The sequence below is a fragment of the Ambystoma mexicanum genome, chromosome 5p (genome assembly GCF_040938575.1).
Source record: "Ambystoma mexicanum isolate Mex_15411 chromosome 5p, UKY_AmexF1_1, whole genome shotgun sequence".
Taxonomy (NCBI): domain Eukaryota; kingdom Metazoa; phylum Chordata; class Amphibia; order Caudata; family Ambystomatidae; genus Ambystoma; species Ambystoma mexicanum.
The window spans coordinates 1,140,101,877-1,140,123,874 of record NC_090930.1 but is presented as its reverse complement, the minus strand read 5'-3'; positions in this window follow the sequence as shown (position 1 = coordinate 1,140,123,874).

Below are 21,998 nucleotides of genomic sequence, written 5' to 3'. Positions count from 1 at the left end.
TCTGGCTCCACACTGGCTGGGTGGGGGTTAGAGGCCTACTGGCAGTTTAGTGGAGATGAATGGATGCAGTGAGGAGCCTGGTGTTGTCTCATGCTACTGCAGAGCGCATTCCTTTGGAAGATACTAAATATTCGCAACACTAGAGGGATGAGGGGGAAGTGGACTTCCGTGAGAATGGGGTTATTCAGCTTTATTCTGTTGTACGAGATTGGGCATAGTGAGCAGAAAATGTGAACAACTCGAGCCTGCAACTTATTCCCTTTTGGCCTAATACAAAATGGAGTGATGGGCTATGGGTGTACTAGTGCCTCGCATCTACTCGTAGGCGCTACAGTGCCTCTACATGTTGCCTCATAGTGCGAATTGCTCCCCCATTGTATGCTACATCACCACATATGGTGTTCGCCTTACCTGAAATTGCCTGGGGGGGTGGGATAGGCTCATTTCCATCCCAAAAAAATCCAAATCTTTGACTTTGCCAATGAATGTCCTTAATAGAAATTCAATGCAGGGAACAGGTGTAAGAACACAGATATTACTGAAGGCACACCTGGTTAAGGCATGTTTATTACACTAGGAGCAGATCTACAACTGCAATGAAGACATTGGGCCTCATTTCGGGCCTGACGGTAACCCTGCCGGTGATACCGGCGGGTTGCCACCTGATCCGAAAAAAATTACCAGCACCTTTCTACTTGGTAACACCGGGGTATTACTTCCCCGGCGGCTGGGAAGTCAGTCGCCAGTGCTTCTGTTAATCCTCATCCTATGGAGTCCGATCCATGGGAATGGGTACATGGGAGCACCGGCACCGTTAACGGTGCCGGTGCTCCCGAGAGAACTCTGAGAGCGAGTGCCATCCCGCCCACCAGGTTTGATCCTGGCGGGCGGAACAGCACCCGCCCACAGAGTCGTACTGTGCTGGTCTGATAACAATGGTGACGGTAGACTTACTGGCACCGTCGTTACCGGACCGGCACAGTCATAATGAGGCACATTACATTTCTGAAGAATGCTTGGAGTTATCAATGGCAGCCTAGTAAAAGTTCATAGTTTGTCATTACTGCATGGGAATGCTGGCTCAGAGAGATCCATGGAAAGGCCGTTTTGTGCAGTGAGATGACGGTGGGGTGTTGAAATTACCATATGGATTAGCACAGCCATTGGCCTTCAACTGGTGGGTAAAAATGCAAGTGACACCGACAGGCTATGTGTCCCTCCTTACATCTCATCTCCCTTCTATCTGTACTCCTATGCTAACAGCTTTAGCTCGAAAAGGGGTACAGAAGCGTAACCTAATAGCCAAAATTAAAATAAAATAGATACATAAGTAATACTAAACGCGTGTTCTGGTGTTCGTTCCTGAGCGTCTGAAAGAGTGAAAGAAAAGTTCCCGGATAATCAGAAAATTATGTAAGCGTCTTCTTGCACCTTTTGTCACCCACTTGCTCACGTTTAAAGATTTCTCAGAGGAAGTAATTACAGCATTTATAGTTTGCTAATAAAGGTATGCGAATCAATGTATGTACACTTCACCCCAAGACGTGCATATAATATGCACAAATGCATACGTAGCTGTGAAACGAAATGATTGCATTAATTATAGCTACATTTTTTTTTAATCTGCTTAATCTTCGTAGGTCTCTGGGTAATTTTGAGGGCAATCAATTATTTTAAAGTGCGTCACACTGCAAATCATCTCTCGGGCACAAGGATAATTATACTTTTAGTTGTTGCTCCATATAAACAACTTAGAAGTTTCCCTCAGGTGCATGGTTAGTCTTGTGCAGAGTGATACTGTCTCAAGCTCTGCCTATCAGGGATGTCATTTGGGGGTCGCCAGGGGTCACCCTTGCTATCGCTGTGTTTTCCCTTGCTACTTCTAAAAAAAGCTTCTTTTTAAAAAAAAAATTGAAGCTACTGGGCAGTGGCCAGCGCCATGTGGCTATTTGTTTCTATAGTGGCTGGCTTTTTTGTTCAGGCCTCTTAAAATACAGGAGTTCCACTAGTGTAACTCTTTGAGCAGTGACCCCAAATCAGAAATAATAGGAATAACAAATAATTTGTCTTCCTGGAATTCTATACAATAATTGCTAGACTCATTAAAGGTTTATTTCAGGCACACTTGAGGGGGTGAGTCACTGATTTAGTTTGTTCTTAAACACCTCAAATACACAATGCAGGCAAAAACTTCGAAAAAGCATTTAGAGTAGAATAAGCATCCATTTTGGACTAAGTATTTTCCTTTTAACAAGTTGCAGCTATAGTGTGTTTTTTTCTGCCGTTGTCATTGTTATGATCACCAGAAGACAGTCCATCTCGGTGTCCGTGGTCACTTTACAAAATCCTTGTGCCTAAAAGCTTTTGTACAGCGTAGAAATGTTTGACCATAGCACATAAACTGGCCTTTGATTTCATGGTGCAGCAAATGAATGCTTTGTTGCAATGTGTCTATCTGCTCTATTTCCATGGCATGCTGTTCAGGATGTTTGTATGCATGAGGTAACAAGTGCCCAGAGTACTGCATGCCGCGCAGGCTTGACATGTGGCCAACTATGGACCAGAGATGCAAATGAGCTGGCCTGCTGTTAAATCTCAGTTACCAGTTTAATGTATTTGTTTTTTGACTTTGAGAACATCCAGAAATGTAATTGCTCTTTTTACCATAGCCGGTAAGATAACTATAGCCAGTATGATACCTCAGTGGGATGTGTGTGATTTGCAGGTTCGAATCCCAGCAAGGCCAAATCAGCCTTTCATCCTTCTGAGGTTGATAAATGAGTACCAACACAGATTGCGTGATATTGTATAGACAGTTGTTCTATATAAAGCACTTTAGCGTAAGTGCTATATAATAACACATAATAACACATCGTTATCATTTGGTCTTCACTTCTGTTTGCCTTCCAAGTAATTTGGTAATATGGGCCTTTAGACACGGATATTAATGATACATATGGTGATCCATTCTTGTTTAAAATGTATATCACATTCCAGTGATATCTCACTCGCATTTTTCATAGTTTACTTAGGGACAATGCTATTTGCTGCCACTTCCTGTTTTGTCAATGGGAGAAAGGTTATGTTCCACCGCTTCCTGTGAAGTTGCTTTGTGGTGGGGTCAAATTATATCACTTCCTGTGATGTCATCAGAGGTGAACGGTCTTGTGATGTCCCTTCTGCTACCCCTGCATTTTGGTGAAATGACGTCCCTGCCGCCTACCCAGGCCTCCAAGCTATTCGAGACTTCTTTGAGTGCAGATTGGCCGACCTTGCTAGAAAGAAAACCATGGCAGATGGGGCTGTTGGCACCTGGAGATTTCATTACAAATGCTTAGAGAAGCAAACACTATGGTAAATGGTTTGGTATCCCCAGGGCCAGTGATTGTGAAAGGTAATTGAAACTCTGATACACCTTTTGGCAGAGTGCACAACCTCGACCTTCTTCTCTGCTTAGAATTAATGTTGCTACTAGGTCTTGTGACATACGGATCGTGCAAGTGCATTAAAGAGAAGTTAGAATTCGAGCCGCGTCTGTAGCAAGACCCTCAATAAGCATTGTCAGGACTTTGGAGTTGTCATGAAACATTCTGGTGAGTTCGGGACCTGAATCTTAGTCAGTCTGGGTTGGGTAGAGGGTGCACTATCCTAGCTGATATGGATGCTCTTCTAGAAATGCCCCCAAATGGTAAATAGCCCTTTTGCCTTTTGTCCAGCATATGACAGTCTCCAAGGTAGTGGTGTGGGATATGTGTGGGGCACCAGGGATCCTTCCAGTACTGACATGGGATTCCCTTTCTACGGGAGGTCTGCAGGTCCCTTGTAAGTCCCACTAGACATCTCCAGTTTCAGACTGTAAACCTAATCACATCACCCGCATTAAATACTTGACCACATTGATTACCTACAAAGTCAACAACTGAATAGAAGGTGATCAGCTGAGGTAAATAAAGTGTTTGGAAAAGAAACATGCATCCATCTTTGCATTGCATTATTTGCCATGAGACTTCAAGGCCCACAAGTGATACAGTAACACTGTCCCTCAATGAGATAGGGGAAGTGCTAGCCAAGATGGCCAATGAATGGTATGTTCGTGGAACCAGATTTGGTCCCTATTGAGTTCTTTAAACAAGAAGGAACTGTTTGGTTGACTATTTTCAGAGATATTTAGCATCTTTCTATACGGAGAGATCATCCCGAACACTTGGAAATAGATGGTTATATCACTGATCTTTAAGCAAGGTAATAGGGCAGGTCCCACATGGTACCATTCTATTTATCCAATTGACACAACAGTGAAGTGGTTTGGCCAAGCTCCTTATGGGAAAATAATGAACTCTGCATAAGATAAAATAATTCTCTCTGATGTTCAATATGGGTTTTGTGAATGTGTAGGAATAACGGAACAAAATTCTGAATATGAGTTTAATTCTTGATAAGTATCCTTGAGGTTCCAGGAGTCCGATATAGCTGGTCTTCAAATGTTTTGACTGCATCAATCATGAAAACATTTGGAAATCTTTATGCTGCCTTGATAAGCCATCTCCAATGCTCCAAATTTTAGCTGAAATGCACAGCAACTTGTTAGCATGAATACGAATCGATAACACTGGCAAATTAATGCAGTCACTTAGGCCGACCCATGGGGTTAGGAAAGGCAGTCAGTTTTAGCGCCATCACTTTTTAATCTATACATGCATTTGCTTTCATCAACATTCATTAAACTGACTAATGACATATCCAAAGTGGGAGGAAAATGAATAGGTGTTCTTATATAGGCACACAACGCTTTGTTGGTTGCAAGAACAAAAAAAGTGCTACAAACACTGGTACCAGGGTTCAATTACTATATGAGTCTGAGGGACGTCCAAATCAACATAAGTCCAAATACATGTGTGTTGGCATTGCAAAGACATGTGGTAGCCCAATAATGGTGGAAGGATGTAAAATGGAGTCATTAAATTCCTTCTGCTATTAGGGTGTCACCATAGTGCAAGGACTCAGGTAAATTTGTGCAGGTAAATGGTGCACCGTGCACAGCTATACAACAAAGTCTGTGCCATTGGCTATGTACGTTGCTGGTGTTTGGGGTTATCAATGTTCAAAAGTAATAAAAATAAAGGAGAATCAATTTTGTCTGAAGTGTAATGGGAGTTCACCAGGGTTTTACAGGTTACCTTCTACATGAGGAATATGGTTTGACGCACAGTGAGGATCTCATCTGTTTACACCCTCTAGTATATTGGTTGCGATTATGGGCAAATCCAAATTTGAGCCTAACTAGACTCATAGTAGAGTACATCATGGATTCAGATGTCCACAACAGATCTCCATGGCTGAAATATATAATCACAACATTAAAGTCCTTTGGCCTCACTGACTATTTTGTTAAGGAAAAAGCTGGCAACAATGAAGATCGTACATGAGTAATGAAAGCACTCCCTTGAAAAAAATGGAGACAAAGGGAAGATATGGAGTGTAACAAACAGAGTGTTCAATTCTCGGTCAAAAGTTTTTATTTCACAACAGCAAATAACAACAAAAAATGGCATTAATCTTTAAATCATACTCCTTGTCAACCAAAGTCTATTCCAGGAACATATCATCTAAGGGCAAGTCGAGATATGTTCAATGGTTCATTGATCCAAGGAAGAGAGACATTTTACTCAGCTTGAGAACAAATGTGTTATTCACAAAAGGCACTGCTCTTTCAATAAACAATGGGAGTAAGAGTGTGAGCAAATGTTTGTGTAATTGGCACAATGCTGACGACTAATTACATTGTATATTATTGTGCCCTCTCTATGCAGCACTAAGACAGACATATCTCTTTCCAGTGTTAAGAAATTGGGGAGGAAGGCAGGTGCGTGCAACATTTTTAAAAAATGTTATTGATTCTGGACTTGAAATGTGCACTCAACAGTCCCATGGTTTGTAATTAACGTGGTATAATGTAGAATATATGTGTTACAATCCAGTAATGGTATCTTTACTGGGAATATGACATTCCCCGACATAAATAATGTTTCTGTATGTGTTACTTAGCCATACAATGTGTAATTCAGCACATGGTTCAGTTATAATATGTGGTAAGTATCATATTTGTTATTTAACATAAATGCATCTAATGGAAGGCCTACTGCAGATTGCATTGTAATAAGGCAACCAGAGAGATTACTGATGTACAATGACTCCAGAGAATAACTCAAAGGAACGACAAGAAAGGGGAAGGATATAAGAATTGTCATTGAAGCCAGGAGAACAGAAGGCTCGCATCATCATTGACACATACAGTATGCACTTACCCATGGGAATGGTGGCACAGATGTTCACAGTATAAAGGCAAGAGCATAGACGCCAAATGTAAAAACCACAATGAACAAATTAGCAGGGCAGGAAACGAAACAAAGGAACTCTTTAAACTGTTCATAACATGGGAAAAGCCTAAAGTACTAAACCAAAACATAAACCCTAAAAAGGAAGAGTGCACACAAGGTCAGAAGGCATTTGCAGACAATCTTGTGCTTGCTATAGGCCAAGATTTGTAAACAGCTGGACATGTTGAAGATTCTAACAGTGGGTGACTTTACAGGGAATAGGCAACAAGTATAAATAAATATAATGAACTTTCTGTGATTGTGTGTGGGGACTTCAATCTATCATGGTTTGATGATAACAGAAAGCCGTTGGTTTTAAATTCCGTGATGACAGGGGGAAGAAACTCCAGAGGTACTTTGTTAAAATCTGCCCTCTTAGCAAGAAACTGTCATATGTTAAATCGCAATATAAAGGGTGACCGCCGAATTTCACATGGCACCGTGACTAAAGTATGAAGATAATAGACTATCTGGTCATCGATGTCCATGTGGCCAAATATTGAACAATTTAAAGTGATCAATTCCAACTAAAGTGATCATAACATCCTAGAATTAACTTGGATGTCACCGAAAATGCCGCTCCAGTTGAAAAATACCCTACCCTTAGAAGTAAACGAGCGAGGAAACAGACTTAAAATAAACGCTCAGCAACTCAGAATGATAAATGCTGAAATGCTCTCCGAGCTGACATCGGATAAATGCAAACTAAACTATCCTGCACTGTTTTCACAATTGCTGATAAAAACAGATATTACAGGCAAATGTATATTTAGAAAAGAAATTGCTTATAGTGCAGCAATATTGCAGCGGAAAAAAGAGAAACAGAAGGAGATTAGAATGCTGCGTAAAGACTTAACTATCAAAAATGTATATCTGATTAAACAGTGTAAGCAGAGATATCGCAATTGGCTCAAAGGTTTTGTGATCATTAGAGACCAAGATCATGCTGAACATATATTAAAACTTATCATGTGTCATCAAACTAAAGAGATATGGGAAATAATAAACAACAAGGCTGTGTTCCAAGATGTAAAGTTATTAATGGGCATTGCAAAATTGACCTGGCAACAACATTTTAGTCAGGTTTTTTACAACGCTGAGCACTTACAATCTTTTTGGGATATTACCCCGGCAAATGATTGGAACGTCAGTGAAAATGCCCAGGTCATCACATTAGTTATTAAAAAGTTGAAAAACTCCCACGCGGTGGGTCCTGATGGGTTAACAAATGTGATGTTAAAATTGAATATCGATCTCTGGGCCTTATTCATTGAGGAACTTTTTAAAGCAATATCAAGATCAATGCAGCTCCCCAAGTCTTGGAAAAGGGCAATAATAATTCCCATTTTTAAAAAGGGCAATCACGACGATCTGGTAAATTATCGCCCGATTGCCCTTTTAGATACAGTGGGAAAAATCTTTGCAACTTGTCTGCAAAAAAAAAGTATCTGCATGGGCACAAGCCTCTGGCCGAATGTATATTCGTCAATCGGGGTTTACTAAAGGAGTGGGAACAGAGCTAAACCTCTTGATACTAACAACTTTAAAATTAGAGGCAATAAAACAAAAGAAAAAACTGTTCCTGGCTTTTGTCGACATGAACCAAGCATTTGACTCTTTAAATTGGTCACAATTATGGAAGAAGTTGGAGAAATGGGGTTGTCCATCAAACTTGCTTCATCCTATAATGGCATTACATGAAAATACCTCAATCAGGGTACGTATTAATAACGATGGTGATCTTACTGAAGAAATACCGAGAAACAAAGGTGTTAAACATGGCTGCCTGTTGGCAGCTCTTTTGTTTAAGTTATACATCTCAGAGATTTCAGATGTCCTACAAGAGGTGCAATCGCTTCTGCCAAAAATAAATGGACACCTGATTAGTTGTCTCATTTACGCGGATGACATTGTTCTAATTAATTCTACACCGATTGGCCTTCAGAGGCTTTTAACTAGGTTACAACATTATCTCCATGAAAACGAGCTAGAAATTAATGTAAGTAAAACAAAGATCTTCGTAATTGGAGGAATGAAGAAGTGGCGAGACAAGACTTTTCAATGGCATCTGGCGGGGACAAAAATTCATTTAGTGCCTGCCATTCAATATCTAGGAATCGAATTCAATAATTCAATCAGAGAACAAGACTGGTTTATGGATTTAAGGCATTGGATGACAACATTTGCTCTTCAAGGAGCAAAGTTACATGCAGAATTTGGCAAATTTACACTTAACCCAGTTCTGAACTTCTATACTCAGAAAGTTATTCCTTCTATTACATTTGGAGCAGAGGCAGGTTGGAATTTAAACAATTGGGTATGGACATTTCTAGAAGGTCATTTCTGGAGACATGTTCTTAAGCTACCTACAAATGTTTCAATGAATACAATAAGACACAAGCTGGGAATTGACTCAATGTATGGTACAGTTTTGTGGCGATCTATTGCGGCACTGCGAAAAATGACATTGGTGAATTGTCGCCCAGTTTACCAATTACTAGCCTAGTCCGCTGCAATGCCCTATCAAGGACTATTGCTGCTGTGGTCTACAAAAATTAGAAGCATTTTAGTATCTGCTGATATAAAGTGGGAGACAGTGCTTCTAACACCACAGATAGAAAAAAAAAACGGAGACTGTGGAACTGGTTACAAAACAACGAAAGGATATCAAAGTCGAAAACAGTTTTATAGTTGGGCTCTACAGCGAACAGTTTAGATACATTACCGAAATATCTAGAGCAATTCCCTTCAAGGAAACATTGCAATCGATTTTTAAGGCTTTGTGTAAATATCTATAAAACCAAAGAGAATCTATATAGTAGACACGATAAACATACAAGTGACAACTGCTGTAGATTCTGTAAACTCTCAATTGAATCAACGAAACATCTAATAACTGAATGTGTTGAACTAACAAGTTCCAGATCTTTCTATTTACTGAAGTATGCTCCACAAAATGGTGACATGGAAGATTGGTGGTTTCACATACTATCAACTCGAAATGTGTTATTAACATGTGCAGTTGTTGACTTTTTGGACAAGAATCTGAATGATGATGAGAACATCAATTGAGGAACTTGAATTGATTTGAGTTTGCGATGAAGGAATTTGAATTTGTATTTGTAATTGTAATTAATGTTTGTTTGTAAACGAAATGTTACAAGTAAAATAAAAAAAATAAATAAATAAAAAAAGAGAAGGCAAAAAGGAATGGTGGCTGACCAAACACCCTCTGATCCTAGGGAGCAAAATCTGGTGGTGCCTTCTCTGCACATTGGTTTTTCAACTGTAGCAATCTCAGAAATTGAAGAAATTCTAAAGTCTATGCATCCCACAAGTTGCCTAGGGGTTCTATTGCCATCTAAGGTCGTCCTGGAACATCATGGTGTTTTTGCACCATTCTTGTGCAGAATTGCTAATGCCTCCTTTAATCACTGCATCATACCTCAAATCATCAAAGGTGTTTTGCGTTGACGCCCATTTTGAAAAAACAGGGTTTGGATCCTAATGATGCAGCAAACTGACGCCCCATATCCAATACCTTTTTCTTTCTTAAACTGTTCGACAAGTTGGCCATCATGCAGCTCCAATGAAATAAGGAGGCTGTAGGCATGTTACACAAGAAACAATTGTGTTTTTGATGCACCTATGGCACAGAGAGTGCCTTAGTCGACCTCTAAACATAGATGTTGACAGTGTTCGAGAGGAGTGTGTCGGGGCTGCTGATCTTGCTTGATTTATCAACAGCTTTCGATCTACTGGACCGTAAAATACTGTTGTAGAGATTGACTGTCACATGGGAATTCTCTGGGGAGGTGGTCAGTTGGATGAGGTCGCTTCTGGAGAGACATAGATCCAAGGTTTGTTGGGGAGATGTCTCGTCTGATTCGGAACCCACTGCAGGGGCATGTCTGTCTCCCTCACTTTTTTAACATATATATATCTAGCCCCTGTGCTTAGAATTGGAGAGATTGGGGATTTTCTTCACAAATTATGCTGATGATTTTCATCTATCAATGGAACTTAGCAGAAATAATGCTGAGGACCAGCAGAGGTTAAATAATATCTACCTGGTTATTAAAAATGGGATGTCCATAGATTGGCTGTGCTTAAATACCAGGAAAACTGAGCTGATGATTTATGGGTCTAAGCACGCTAGGGAGAGTTTAGGTCAGGATTTTTCCAGCTTCCTGATCGAGGGTAGCCTGATTCCAGTGGCTACCAAGATGAAGACTCTCCATACTTACATGGAGGCTAATCTTAATGCACATGCCCATGTGGGCTATATTGTGAGAAAATACTAATTATTACCTCAGTGTACTGAGATTGGTTGGTCCTATGGTCACAAAGGATAACCGCGTAAAATTGGCACGGTCTATTATATTACCACGTTTGGATTATTGTAACTCTCTGCTGGGGGGTGCCAGTACGGATTCAATACAGAAATTGCAGAAAATACAAAACAAAGCTATGCATATGGTTCACCAGATGGCACAGAGAGAACCAGTAACAGCAGATCGGAGAGAGCTGCATTGGCTTCCAATGGCAGCTAGGGTCCTTTTTAAGTTTCTAACCTTAGGACATACGTGTATTTTTGGGACTACCCCTCAATATCTTAAAGAGAAGGTAGTAATCTATCAACTCACTAGGAACCTTTGTTCAGCTAAGGCGTCCCTCCTTAGAGTAAATCGATTTAAAAGAGTCTGGGGCAATGGCCGCTCTTTCCCGGTTCGGGTGGCACGGCCTGGAATGAGCTATGAGAGTCACTCCGGAAGGAAGAAAATCATCTTGCCTTTAAAAAGTTGCTAAAGACCAGGCTGTTTATTTAAAGAAACCTGAGAATCCTGGAATTCCTGTTCTGTAGCTCTGTCCCTTTGTACAGCGCCTGCATGCCTTAGGGATTTGGCACTTAAAAAAAAATATATATATATACAAGGCAAGTAATATCTTAATGTAAACCACCACCACACATTAATATTTAAGCTACTTATATGTGATTTCCATAAAATAATATACACATTTGATGAAAGTCCATACACCAGCAAACCTATGTCCAACACAAAGCCCTTTTTAACAACCACATTGCAGGCTGCTTCAACAGTGCTGCCAAACTTGCACCAGCTACCATTGCACGACTAGATATCCTTTGGCAGTCACATCTGCCAAAACATTGTAGAAAACATACAACCAAATGGCATGCAAGTGGAGGCAGTCTGCCCATTATATTTGGACAGCGCATACAAGGGAATCCAATTTCTCCATTTCATTCATGTCACCCATAACTTTGTCAAAATGTATTCTCCATCCCTGTTCTAGCATACTTGTCTTTTTCTAGAGCCTGCTCTTAGGTCTTCCACTCTTAATATTCCCAACAAAGTACTAAACACACCGTTCCTAGATCTCCTCCCACCTTGGCAACTGTCACAATGCAAGAGGGCTCTCAATGCAAAATTATTCCCTCTTCAAGTTTCTACCTATGGTGTCTGATTCTTGCATTACAAATTAACAAGGGGGGTCCTGGGAGTCCCTCTGCCAGACATTAGTCCTGGTTGCGAGAGACTTACCCAGAGTCTTTAGCTCACTATCTTTCACAGAGAAGAAATATCCCAAACATATCAGTCTTTGTCCTGCCCTGGGGCAGTCCAGCACCAAAATGCTAGGCAATTCTCCTCTGAACAAGAGTACCAACAGCATCCCCAGACACGTGTTTCGGTCTGGTTGGACCTCATCAGTAGGGAGGAGCTGTGCCTCTCTAAGAATAGTAAGCAAGGGGTCCACGTCTCTCGTAACCAGGACTAATGTCTGGCAGAGAGACTCCCAGGACCCCCCTTGTCAATTTGCATATTCAAGTAACTTTGGGTCTCACCCTAAGTTACTAGGGGAATCCAGACGTGGACCCCTTGCTCACTATTCTTAGAGAGGCACAGCTCCTCCCTATTGATGAGGTCCAACCAGACCGAAACACGTGTCTGGGGATGCTGTTGGTACTCTTGTTCAGAGGAGAATTGCCTAGCATTACGGTGCTGGACTGCCCCAGGGCAGGACAAAGACTGATATGTTTAGGATATTTCTTCTTTGTGAAAGATAGTGAGCTAAAGACTCTGGGTAAGTTTCTCGTAACCAGGACTAATGTCTGGCAGAGAGACTCCCAGGACCCCCTTGTCAATTTGCATATTCAAGTAACTTTGGGTCTCACCCTAAGTTACTAGGGGAATCCAGACATGGACCCCTTGCTCACTATTCTTAGAGAGGCACAGCTCCTCCCTACTGATGAGGTCCAACCAGACCAAAACACGTGTCTGGGGATGCTGTTGGTACTCTTGTTCAGAGGAGAATTGCCTAGCATTTCGGTGCTGGACTGCCCCAGGGCAGGACAAAGACTGATATGTTTAGGATATTTCTTCTTTGTGAAAGATAGTGAGCTAAAGACTCTGGGTAAGTCTCTCGTAACCAGGACTAATGTCTGGCAGAGAGACTCCCAGGACCCCCCTTGTCAATTTGATGATTCTTGCATTAGCAATGAAGCCTTTTTTCCTTTGTTTCCCCTATTACAATGTAAAATAAAGCCCCAAAAAGTTTCTTGTCCCTAAATCTATCCCCATAAAACACACAAATCATCCTACATCCCTTTCCCAATTTATTTGTGAGTGTTTGTTGGTGTTTGTCATTGTCTTGCCCCCCCCCACCTTCTGTTCTGTTTCTTCTGTTGTTGTGTCATTCAGTGTGTTTGTAGTAGGAGTTCTTGATTCCGTGGCTTGTTCTTGGATTTGTTCTTCTTGTTCCTCGGGTGTGGATCCCACATTTTGGCTCCGACTAGTTGCTTCATGTGTCTTGATCCACTCATTGGTGATTCTTTCATGGGGTACCTATCATTCTGATTGTGACAAGGAAAGAAGATGAGAGGAGAGGAGGAAGAGGAGCTGCATGTGTACCCACAATAGGAGGAGAGTTTCCCAGAGAGATCAAGCAGGTTGGGGGGGGGGTTTATGGTGTTCTTTGGTAATGATTAATGAACTTGAGCCATGAAGCACTGCCAATCCTACGATTGGGCATTGTATCCCATGGCATCACAGGAGGCCTCCTGAGAAGTAGTGGAAGATGGGGTGAGGTCATCAGAAAATGGTTGGCCAGAGGAAGGGCCTCTTGTGCAGACCCCTGGGATGGCCATTTCTCTTGTGAGCATCCCAATGGATGCATGTATGGCAGGGAATTGCATGGGCATCCCAATGGATTTGGGAAGGAAGGGCCTCCTGTGGACACCTACCAACAGAGGGAGGGTGATTGGAGCAGAAGGCAGGTATGATAGGCAAAGAAATAAGGGTACACTAGAGAGATACGGGAAGATAGAATAAATAGGATGAGCATGTTTTAAAAGGGCAGTTGTATTGAGGTCAGTAAATGGAGAGAGGGAGGGTATGCGGGAATGGGGGGAGTGGAGGCAAAAGAAGAGTGGAGAGAAACCGCCTTGGAGGCAAATTGACAGCAAAGCAAGAAGAAAAGAGATGAGAAAAGAGAATGGGCAGGAGGGTAAGGAGAGAGGATGTTTTGTAGGAGTTGGAAAAGGTGACAGGGTGGTCTGAAATGTAAAGTGTAAGGTGAGAAATGTAAAGCTTCCCATGGGCCAGTAAAGACAGATCAGGGGATAAGTAGAAGAGGAGTGTGTAATTATACCAGAAGAGTGAGATTTCTTCCATCATTGTTCGGCACTCCAAAAAGTAGTCAGAAGGTAAGTAATGATGTGCCTAAGGAGGGTTTCAGGGACTTGTGGGAGGGAGAGAAAGGGAGGGATGGAAAACGGGAGTGTTAGATGCTATGGACAAACATGTGAAAAGAGGTAGCTGCACAGTCAGGGGAGAGGGAGGAGAAAATATTAAGAGAAGGGAGGGAGGAATGAAGCAAAGGTAGGAAGGAAAAGAGATGGTTCAAATGAGCGCAGGTCATGGCAGAAAAAAGTAGATGGGGATGGTGGGAAGTGTGAGGATTCAGAAATGAAAGCTGGACACAATGTTGTCATGTTTTTGTTAAAAACCTTTTTTAAATGAAAATGGGTTGTCAAACTGCCTCTCTGACCTATCCTAAAGAGGAGTTTCACTACCTAAAAACCAGAATCTGTCTGTGTCTGGATTTCAAAAACTGAAAAGCCATCCTTGTCTCCAAAACGTCCTATCCTGACCCTCACACTACAAACAAAACAGCAAAGTATGAAAAAGGAAATGTCTTCAACCTGATATTGGCAAAAAAGTTTTCACACTTGAAAATAAGAATATCTCCAATGAAAATGTTCTCCAAGGTGAAAGACCCTGGATATAGAGGGTGGGTCCCTTCCCCTGGATTATCAAGTGGAATGGCAATTGTCTCTTTTTCTAAAAGTTCCTTCTGTCTCTCTTTGATTCACAATGCTCCTGTTAGGCAACACATTATGTAACAGTCTTTCTTTAACACTTCACCTTAGTCTATAAAACACTGTCCTTATTTAGTATTTCTCGTAGCTTTGCAAATCGCCTGGTATACTCCCCTGCCAGGACTATTTATGCAATTCCAACTGCCTGGTGTACACTCCAGTCAGGACTTCACTTGTAATTTCACTTGCCTGGTAATCTCTCCTGCCAGGACTTCTTATGTGTTTCAATTGTCTGGTATCCTTCCCTTGCCAGGACTTCTTCTGTGTTTCACAGTTCCTCTGTCTCAACAAAAATGCATCTACAGATCTTGGCTTGATATATCTGTCTGCGGTAGTGTTCCTTCAAACTTTGCCCCTCACTTGCATCTAATGCATCCGTAGCTCATTTGGGACTTGAATCTGTATTTTGCCTTTTCTGCATTCAAACAATCTTCTTGTAGTTTCTGTATTAGCAGTTTCTTTACATTGAAATTGTCGTTGGCACGGTTGTTGGAATGGCCTGGTTTCCCACTTGTTTAGGGTTGACTCACTGTAACGCTCACCTGGTATCCACGGGGACGTCACTCAGCCTGGTCTGACCTCTTATGACCTCAAACCCTTCCCTGGAGGCTATTCGATTGGAGACTGGGCCTGAAACACAGGATTGGTAGAGTTTAACTCCCTATTGTCTCTGTGTGCTTGAACCCCTTCTTCCCCGGGGTCCAACCCTTCCCTTTGATCCACAGCTCACCTTGTTTTCTCGGATAGTGTGCTCTCTGTCCTGCTTTCAGTACAGGGGTGTGTTGATTGATGCAGGCTCGTTGCTGCCTAGTTACTTCACTGGCAAGAGTCTGACAGGTAAGTATAATGAGTCTTTTGAACAGTTCTCTAACTTCGTTCCTTTCCTTCCTTAGATGATGGCCGGCGTCCGGGGATGGCGGCGTGCTGCTGAGATGAGTAGTGCTGAAGGTGAGTGAGAGCGCGATGCACAATGCACCCCTTTTGTATTTCTATTGAACTGAGTTATTTTTTTGTGTCTTTTAGGTGCCGCGACGTTTTCAGCATAGATGCCGGTTATGAAGAACAAATCCGGTGAGTAAGCGCGGTATGCGGCGCCTCTAGATGTTTCCACGCTAACCTGGAGTGTCTTTTCCCTCTTGCAGATGGATGAGAAATTCTGGAGACAGAGTTCCCCCAGAGCGGCTGGGATTCAGGTAAGCGTTTGAAGCTCGAACAGTATTTAAAAATAAGCGAAGATTTGCAGAATGCTTACCAATGCCTTTTTTTCTGTTCTTTTCCCTTTTCCTTAGGAAGCGGCATCCCGGGATGGGAATGACACCACCGAAGATGCCCACAGAACAGAAGGAGTGATGAATGATGGGCAGAAGCGCTGCAAGGTAAGGCTGTTCCTAACGATGTTCTTGTTCTTGCAGGAGCTGAGCGCAGAAGAAAGATGCAGGCCTACTGGAGACCGATCCGAACACGGTGAGCGTCACGCTGCAGGTGCAGAAAACGCAAAGCATGTTTCTCAGCCTGGGCGTGGCTTAAATAGTCTCTGGGTATCCCAGGTGTCTCTGGGCTGAACCACACCCAAAAGACTAGACTGCACATGCAGTTCTGGGAACCGAAATATGTGGGGGCATCCATCTTGTCCCCATCAATGCATTACAAGTTCAATCCCCAATGTTATCCTATGGGAGTGAGTGAGTCTGGTGCCACAAGTGCTGAGTCTGACTCCAAGTGGGTCTTTGGAGGGACGGAGAGGCCCTTGAGGGCCATGTAGGTGATTGTGGCCTTACTCCAGCCTGACATCTTGGAGGGCTGGGGACATGAGGTGCAGGAATCATGACACTCACCGGTTCTCTCTAGCATCTCTGGTTTTGTTTGCATTTCTGCAGCTTTGCTTTTTCCCTTGCTTCCCAATCTGGATTGTGCAGACATCCTTTCAGCTTCCTTCCTGGCTCTGCGGTCACACGTCTGCTTCCCTTCTGGTCCTGGTATGGAGAAAGTTGCTTCTTCCAGTTGTTGCGTGCCCAGGAACTCTCTCGTGACTTCCAGTGTCTCCATGGCACATACTGTTCATGCACTGCATTTCTACTTCTGTCTCAGTTGACTACTCCACTCTTCCATACTGGTACAGGTCTCCCACAGTTGTAAGCCTCTGCATAGAAACTGTTTTCTCCTGCACTGTCACACTCAGTAGTGTGGTTGCCACCTTTAAATGCCCCGCGCACAGGTGATTCTGTAGAACAACTAGTCTGCACATTGAGCTTTGGGCTCCTGTTACCTTGTATCAACTCTTTTGTCTTCCTCGTCTCAGTAATTGGGTGATTATGGGAGTTGGAGTCCATGGGTGTCATTGGACACATTGGGTTTAGATATCTTTTCTCAGTGGTTTTCATGAGAGAGCAGTTTTACATAAATCCAAGATATGTCACTGTTTGATCAAAAGGATAGTACCTTAAAATGAAATATCCCACAATGGGATCCTCTCTCCACTTCTTAAGAAGATTCACATGGTAGATGTGAGTCTTGATCTTTTTGTCTGGTTGCGAGACCCAGCAATCATGAGGCCCTATCTGCACAATTATTTCATAGGGACCATGCTTCTCAGAGGGCATTTTGTGAAATGAAGGGAGGGGAACTAGAACCTGTTGCCCAATACACAAGGATATTAGTACTGCTTTTCAATCATGATAACCTTTTCGATGTTTCTTGGGTCTTAACCATGCTGGCTTGTACTACATAGCTAACTGCCCCCACATGTATGTTTAGTCTCTGGGCAGTTTACAATAGTGGTGAAGTAGCTTCCTCTCTTCCTCCCAGGTCTCACAGAACATATCAAGAACATCTCATGGTTCTGTCCTATATAGAAGTTTGAATGGGGAGAATCCTGTTGAGGATTGTGGGGGGTTTCTAATGGCAAAAAGGGCCCATTGTGTCATAACATCCAATTGTTTCCATCGGCTTCAAAAGGTTTCATTAATATATGCTGAAAGTCTTGTTGAACCATTCTACTAAACCATAAGTTTGAGGGTGATACTTCTATAGAAGTACGCAAAGTTTTAATCTGGAGAATTCCCTTTCCCTCTTACATGTGGTTACTCATAAAGGTAGACACTTGGTTTGTTAGGATCTCCTTAAGAAACTCAACTCTTGAAAAAAATGTATTTAAGTGCTTGAGAATTTGTTTTGTCGTGTTATTCTGAAAAGGAAAGGATTCAGGGTAACAGGTTGCATAGTCTAATATCACCAGTATGTAACGGTTTCGCAATTTTGATGGCTCAGGGGTTCCAATTATATCCATACATCTGCGTAAAAAAAGGTATATCACTGATGGGTAGAGGCGGTAATTGAGCTGGAGGGGGCATTTCGATACTGGTCTTCTGACAAAGGGTGCAAGTGCACACAAAGTTCTTTACATCTGCATAGATCACGGGCCAATAGAACCGGTTCAGGATCTCTGGTTGAGTTTTGGTTGTCCCTAGATGTCCACCTGTCAGGTGGGAAAGGGCAATTTCTAGCACAATTATTTTGTGGTGTTTGAATACTATAATTTGTGATCTAGGGCTACCATCTGGCCCACTATCCCACCAATATAACAGTCTGGTCTTTAAGAAAATAAATTGTCCACCTTTCTTCCTCCCGTCCTCTTCAGGTAAGACCTGAAGAAAAGGCTCAGCAAGCAAGGGATCATTCTTTGACCATTCTTTGAGCAAAGGCTAAATCAGGGATAACTTCAGTCTCTTCTCCTGATATCCGAGGTGGGACTGTAATGCTAGACTCTATGGGCCTCTTTCCAAGTTGGGCGGTAAAGGATACCGGGTACCGGTAAGGAGATCGGTGCTGGTAATCCCTTACTGCCCAATTCCGAGGTCCCCTAGCGGGACCCGTGAGGAACGTGTGCTCTGACCACACGTCCCTTACGGCTCCCGCTAAGGAACCGAGGCGCTAATAACGGGCTTGGTAGTCGCGAGCCTGATATTAGAGCCCTCCCCATTCCCATTGAGCCCTATGGGGGCTCAAATGGGACTGGGCAATGGTTTGTTCAATGGGGATTTACCGGTCCCTCCAGGGTCGTAATGCACCAGTAAGTCCCCATTGAAAAAGACCAGACTCGGACACGGTATGGGAGGCAGCCATGGTGCTAAAAGCACCATGGCTACTGGCCATCTCGTAATGACCCCCTATGTCTGCCTCCCCAAAACCCTTGGTCCCTCTTAACTGGGGTTTAGGGAACAGAGCCTTTTCCAGAATCCCTTGGGCTATTCTCTCCCCCACTGTCATTGATATGCCTCTTTGCCATTATTTGCATCAAGATTATGTCCCCTCAGGGTCTGTGACACCTGCTAACATGTGCAGGCCATGCTGCCAGGCTAAACCCAACTTAGAAGCAAGTCTAATTTAGTTTCCATGAGGGGGAATGAAGACTGAGTCAGTAGATATTAAAACGTGGTCCCCTGGTTGGATCAGTTTTCCCCTGCTTCTACACAAGTCAAACCCGATAGAGTGTTTTCTGGCAATTCATGGATCGGAAGCTTGGTTACTATGTTTTTTTAATCTAAGGGTTCCCAGTTTATGTCAACTGAACACGACCCTATTCCTGACATCACATGTGAGGGGTTAGAAATGACAGCCAGACACAAAGTTGTCATGTATTTGGTTAAATACATTTATTTAAATGAACATGGGTTGGAAAAATGCCTCTCTGACCCTATTCTAAAGAGGATTTTCCCTACCTAAAAACCAAAAACTAAGGATCTGTCTGTGTCAAGATATCAATAACTGAAAACCGGTCCTTGTGTCCAAAACATCCTATTTCACAACTGAAAATAATTATTGTTCCAAATAAAATGTTCTCCAAGGTGAAAGACCTTGGATCCAGAGGGTGGTACCCTTCTCTGGATTCTTAAATGGGATGGCAACAATTCCTTTGTGTCTCTCCTTGATTCGCAATGTTCCTGTTAGTCAACAAGTTCTCTGATAGTCTTTCTTTAACACAAACTTCTTCTTGGCCTAGAAAACACTGTCCTTCTTCAGTATTTCTTGAAGCTTTGCAAATCACCTGGTATACTCCCCTTCCAGGACTTTATGCAATTCAAAATGCCTGGTGTACTCGACTGTACTCTCCTGCCAGGACTTCACTTGTAATTTCACTTGCCTGGTATACGCTCCTGCAAAGACTTCTAATGTGTTTCAATTGCCCGGTATCCTTTCCTTGCTAGGACTTCTTATGTGTTTCACAGTTCCTCTGTATCAACAAAACTGAATATACTGTTCTTGCCTTGGCATATCTGTCTGTGGTAATGTTTGTTTAAACTTTGCCCCATGCTTGCATCTCATGTATCTGTAGCACATTGGGACTTGAATCTGTACTTTGTCTTTTCTGCATTCAAGCAATCTTTTTGTAGTTTCTGAATTAGAAATTCCATAACATTCAAAATGTCATTGGCGCAGAAAGCGGAATGCCCCTGGTCCACGCGTATTTTGGATTGACTCACCATTATTATCTCAGGTCTTGTTTGTACTTCTTCAGCATGGTTCTTTCACTCACTTTCCGCTCTGGATTGTGCAGATGTCCTTTCGGCTTCCTTTGTGGCTCAGTGGTCACACACCTGATTCTCTTCTAGTCCCAGTACAGAGCGCACTGCCTCTGAGCTGCTGAGTGCCCAGGCTCCCGGCATCTCCATGGCATGACCTGCTCATGCACTGTGCTTCTCGTTCTGTCTCTGTGGACTCTTTTGCTCCCTCACACTGGTACAAGGCTGCAAAGTAAGTAGCTGGATGAAGGTTGAAATTACTGAGAAGAAAGAAGGCTTAAGAGAGAGGGAGGAGGAATGATAGCAGAGAGTCAAGATAGTGGTAAAAGTTAGATAGGGCTACAAAGCCTGCAAATAATAATAAATACCTCAAAGTGTGGTTTGAAAAATGAAGTAAAATTATATTTAAAGAAAGAATTGAGGGAGGTTGGGGAAATGGGAGTCCAGGAAGAGTTGTAGAGAATCATTGTGCCACCACCTCAGCCTCTAGCAAGTAACCATTAAGTGTCTCTTGTCCCCAGTTCCTCCATTTTCTGTCTTCAATGTCAGTTCAAGGCTAAAACAGAGTAAAGCCTAGTCTCAAGGACAAAGCAGCACCCTTCTGCACTCCCAGAAGGGCTACAGTCAAGGGAAAAGAGGACATTTGCAACTTGAAGCATCTGTGGTTATCTGAGAGATGGTGTTAAGGAGTTAGTGGAGTGTTCAGTTTCACCTTTCTGTGTAGCTCTTCATCACTTCACGTGATAAGAAATGCATGTGATGAAATCAACCATTTGGAATTGACATTTATTTTGTACTTACACAATGCTTTTAATAAAGTGGTAACCAAATAACTACTGTAATGTTACTGGGTAAGTTAGAGTTACTAAATGTCTGTGCCACTGACAAACTCCAAGACTTGTTTTGCATGCTCCAAGACATGTCAGAGCCCACACTTATCAATCAATTGCAAGAATTCATGGGGCATCTGCTGCAGAATATCAACACATATATTGCCTTCCCTAAATCACAGGCCATATCAGTGCTGCTATAACTGACTTCCAAATGTTTGTTTCTGGCTGTTATTGTCATCATTTATCCATGAATGTCCTTCCCCCTCCCCTTACTGTTGCCCCCTCCAGCACTATCTGAAATGTCTTCAGGCCTGGTATGATAGTCACTTGTTTTGTTCCTCCCCTCCCTTTCTGCACGCCTATCCCACACCTTTTGTTTTTCTCCGGCTGTACCAGAAATGTCGTCAGGCCTAGTACGGTAGTCGCCTATCTGTTTCCATTTCCTTCTGACTCTCCCCCTCGCTTCCTTATCTATGTCTTAGCACTTGTACTATCTGAAATGTCATCAGGCCGAGTATGGTAGTTAATTTCACATCCTTACTGTTCATGGCCTGAAAGAATGTAATTGTATTTTCCCTTGCTCCCTCCATTGCCTTGAAGTGCTCTGAAATGCATTGGAGGTCATTATTTGCAGCATGGCTACCCCCATTCCAGGTACCAGGTCTGGGTTCGCCTTTCCAGGAACCCATCCTCATTCCGATTTGAGCCCCCATAGGGCTCAATGGGAAGGGGGAGCATGCTAACAATGGGCCCGTTAATAACAGGCCCGTTGTTAGCATGCTGGACCACTCGCGGGACCCGCTAAGGACGCCTGGTAAAACATGGCCCACGAGCAGAACTCGTAATGAGGCAGTAGGGGGTTCACGGG